The sequence below is a fragment of the Rhagoletis pomonella genome, unplaced genomic scaffold (genome assembly GCF_013731165.1).
Source record: "Rhagoletis pomonella isolate Grant_MI unplaced genomic scaffold, Rhpom_1.0 Rhpom_scaffold_00012, whole genome shotgun sequence".
Classification (NCBI taxonomy): Eukaryota; Metazoa; Arthropoda; class Insecta; order Diptera; family Tephritidae; genus Rhagoletis; species Rhagoletis pomonella.
The window spans coordinates 20,882,013-20,886,879 of NW_023458566.1; the positions used below are offsets into that span (position 1 = coordinate 20,882,013).

General features: G+C 36.5%; 1 protein-coding gene across 3 annotated transcripts in view; it reads right to left on the reverse strand.

The window, feature by feature from the left end:
- Positions 1 to 4,867, reverse strand: part of LOC118748054 (proton-coupled amino acid transporter-like protein CG1139) — a 67,565-nt gene that overhangs the window by 33,694 nt on the left and 29,004 nt on the right. The window lies entirely within an intron of this gene.

Consider the following 4,867-nt stretch of genomic DNA (forward strand, 5'->3'; position numbering starts at 1 on the left):
AAACACACACGTGCATAAATTTAAGTACAAATGAAATTAAAAATAAAAAAAATATTAAAAAAAAGAAACAATAAATATTGAAGTGAGTAAACGAACAAACAAACCGACTGTGCGCCGCTGAAATATGTGCACGCTAAAGACGACCAACTAAGCAGTCAGCTAAGCAAGCAAAAGTCGCGCGACTAACCGACCAATCAACTGACAGACCGTATGACATATCGACCAACCGACCGACCGATCGACCGACCGACCGACCGACTAAACAACCAACCAAGCAAACAATTGAATTACGCTTTGACGCCGTTGGCCGTTTTCGCTCTACGTTGCACTTTGGCAGTTCGAAAATGCTGACAAAGTGCGAGGTAGGTAGTAGGTAGTCGAACATAAAAATGTACTGGTATATAGACATACATATGTATGTATGTATGCATATGTATGTAGCACAGTAGAACTGAAAAAAAATAAAACTACATACTACAATAACAACAGTCATAACAGCATTAGCGCACGCAAGGGGTGCCTTTAGGGGTTCAAACTCCCCCCTAAAGCGAACAACCTCTAGTACAAACTGTAACTTATGGCTTAGAATCCAGATCTCAAGAAAAATCATAAGAAATATTTTTTATTATTTATGTTGCTTGGAAAAGCACTTTGCTTTTGCTGCCAATTTTCTTGAAGAAATAAATATATGTATGTATGTTCGAGCATTTTTCTCTCGAGAGCTGCAAACTGATTTAAGAAATTTTGATAGAAGAAAATTATTTTCCATCTCTGGTGCGTCATTTTATAAATATGTATGAATTTTTCGTTTTTCTTAAGAGCTCTTAAAGGTTTAACTGCGAATGAAAACATTGTCCTATTGTTGTTTTTTTTACACTTTAAAGCCTAAAAGAGTTTACCACTGACATGTACTTAACAAGGATTTGAAGAATTACTTTGCCAACTTCTAATTCGTTCAACAAAATGAGGTACAAAATAAAATTATAAGTTCAGTTAATTTTTTCAGTGTTCGATATATTAAAAAAATGCGGGAATTATGAAAAATCGCCATCTTCATCGAAAACCGGAAACCAAAAATCGAGCAAAATGAACATTAAAACTATTTTTTAACATTTTCTATTGCTTTTGAAAGTTGAGCGCATCTTGTGTTTATAAAACTCTTTATTAAACAAGTAATTTTTAAGCAAAAATCACAACCGCCTTCAATTCTCATATAAAAATTTAGGAGTACCGTTAATTTTTTCATGATCCAATTATCGGATCTAAACGAAATTACGGGACGATCCTTGAGGTACCATCTTTCCGATAAAGAAAGAGTTTTTTTGAAGTCGGTTGCAAATGTTTGAGTTTGCTGTTAATTTTATGCAAATAAAGTGCAATTTATAAATTTATTTTAAAAAGTTTATTTATTTATTACATACTGTACTTAAAACTTGCATTAATGTTTATCTGAAGCGAATTTTCAGTATTTTCAGGTGATATATCTTTAGAAGTACAAATCTACCTATGCAGCCCTCCTATCCCCCCCAAAGTATACTCCTGTGTGCGCCCCTGCATAACAGTGTCTCAAAACGACTTGCTGACGACGACTGCCTGTATACAGACGGCAGACACTGGGAAACGATTCGAGTTCGAGTTGGTTAATAGTCGGCATATAGGGTAACGAGATATCGAGTTGAAGAATGTTTATATGTACATACGCGCTCGCCAGGCATAAGGCATACACATAACTAACTACCCGATGACGAATGTAGCATGCCTCATGCCTTTATGCTATGTATATACGGCGTTTATGTCTCTTTCTCGCTGCTGCAGTTTAATTGAAAAGTGACAAAGAAGTAACGATAATTTTTGTATAATCACCGCATACGCAAAACGAAACTGGTATGGTGCTACGACGAACCGACAGACTGAATGCAGAGTGCGCACAGTGGAAATTTCCACTGCTTTTTCAAGCAAGAAGCAAAAATTGGTGTAAGTAGCACTGCATGCATACAAGTACAATAGAACAATACACAAGCAGACACACACACACACACACACACACACACATACACAAACAAACAAACAAACAAAAACAAAGAAGCGCTAATGCACACTGTGTGCTATGTGCTATGGGCTGTGTGCTGTGTGCCTTACAGTAGTGCATATATGTAAGTGGATAAAACTTGTGGCATTTCGATATGATAGCCGTGTAACGTGAGACAACAGCGAAAAAATTTTAAAAATAATATAAATGGAAGCTACAATGTATAAATAGATATGTATGTGTGTAGGTATGTAGGTAAAAAAAGGAGAGAGAGCAAATAATAAAAAAAAATTTTTGAAATAACAATGGAAAAGTTTTACAAAAATTTCATTTGCTAGCAATTGTTTTAAAAATTAGCGCGACAATTCATTTTTGTTTATTTATTTATGAGTTAGTGCATTATGGAGGTTTCTTATTTTATTTGGATTGTTAAATATATGAGTAAGTTTTTATGACTTCTTGGATATTGTGAAATTAAACATTTTTTGAAAGCGGAGCTGTTTTATGAACACTTTCAAAAATTAGTTAGCTTAAATCTGCGCTTGCGGTTAGAGGCCTACATTTTTACATATTCAAAGTGAACCAGACAGAGTCTTGGTTTTTGTCACTTGGCATTTTTATACAAGTATTTGTACATATGTATGTACTTCGTCAACGCAAAACCCCCTAAACGACATTTTAAAACTTCACAGAAGCAAAACACTTTTCTTATTTTCATAGAAAATGCTTTCAGAGATGTTCTACATGTTTCTATACATATCTACTTAAATATCGTACGTATTTAACAGCCGATTAACGGTGTACTTGACGATCTATTTAAGAGAACAACACCGACCGCGACTTTGGGGGTGATTCTAGAGCTACTTACACCTATCCAGCATCAGGTTTATACCTAAGGCAAAAGGTAAACTTTAAGTTCCTTCCTACGTTGGAACCAACTACCTGCCAAAATGTCACTACACGGCCTACGTGGCCCATCATCTTGAATCTGGATGAGGATAGCCGGATAGCCAGTACAGCCTACTCTAACCATTTCTTTAAGGCATAGAAGTGGAGACGTACGCAATGAAGTCGCCAGGAAAGAAGCTGCCCAGGGCCGTAGTTAACTCCTCCATCCCGGAAATATCAACAAGGAGAACCGAAGCACTATTCCGCTTTACAAGGTCACTTCGTGGTAATGAAACGCCTGTCAAAAGTATGGCAAAACGTATATATAATAGGCCTAATAGGCGTATGTTACATTAGATCATCCTTGGTCTCGATAACTACTTAGGTGACCATAGGTGAAAAATATGGTACCGAAAAAATGGACAGATATTTAAACGCGAAAAATTCGTTGCTCTAAAGTTTTTTTGTTTTTCAAAATAAACCCACAGTGTCTGCATCGGTGATGATGATGATATGTGGCACATATGTATGTACATTAGGTTGGTAAAAAAAAAAAAAATTAAGTCGGAATTTGAATGCTTATTTTGAAATCAGAAAAAAATTTGAGGTCGCTCAAAGCGCTCACAATTTTCCACGGAAAAATCAACTTTTCGTAGAAATGGTATAGAGTTTTTAAAAATCAATATTTTTCGATAGGGACTTTAGGAGACTTCCAGTAATAATACTCTATTGTTTATTTAACCACTTTTTAATACTAACGGTTTTTGATTGCTTTTTGTTTGTACCACCCTAATGTGCATATGTATGCTTGCACCTTCAGAAAAAGTGGGTCTTTGGGTGCTGCTATCCCTGGCGTGTATAGCTTCAAAGTTGACTGACATTTGCCTTAGGGGTTTGCAGCCGGCGAAATTGCTGAGTGGGTAACAGCCAACTAACTGCTCAATGCCTATGAAAAGAAGCTTGCAGATAAATGCATATCTATGTACATTTGTGTGAACTCACATGCAATTGATAAATATGTATGCAAGTGGGTGGTAGGCCTCAATGGCTGGTTGGCTAGGTTGGAAGCTAGGCTCTACAAATATAACTATGTACATATGTACTTGTAGATATGTACATACATACATAAATACATACATACGGAGTGTTAGCCGAAAAAAGCTGCCGTGCAGTAAGGGTGGATTTTTCATTCATCTACCTCAGCTATACATATCTGTATGTATATATGTATGTGTATGTTTCACATGCTTGTGTGTGTGTGTGTTTGTATCTCCCTGCAGAAACTCTGACTAGCTCCGAACTAGACCTTTTGCCGACTGTACTAGTTCTAGCGATGTCCTTGTCTTGGCGATGGCAATTGTCGCCCAGTGCATTTCTTTTCAACTAGTTTTTAACCGGTTCCGTTTTGGACAGTTTGTTTTTTTTTTTATACGAAAACGTTTTTGGATATCTTTCTCGTTTTTTTTCTTTTCTTTTACAGATTCCATTTTTGTTAGAAATTTTTGTGGAAAAAAACAAAATTATTGTAAGCTGCCTCCACCGCGATTTGAACTCGCGACCAACCATGCTTGAGTCGCGGAGGTCTTCTCGCTGAGCTACTTTCGTATTTTACGAGTAGTGAGCATTTGCACATTTCCACGGCAAGTTTTAACTGTCCCGCTCCGCATCCGTTTTGCACTAGTTCGGTGATAGTTCTTACATATGTAGTTCGTAACTAGCGCTTTGTCAGACTGTCTCTAAATTTTACTGCAGGGTCATTCGTTTATTAATTACGCGAATATCACTATGGCAGCGCCGGCAAACGTACATACGTAAATGTGCTTTGGTTATATCTATTTTTTTATTACGAATTGCATGCAATCAAAAATTGCCAATTATACATTCAGATGTAGGTGTCTACAGACAATATATATTTATATCTCTTTATAGATCAGCGGACTGATATGCGCA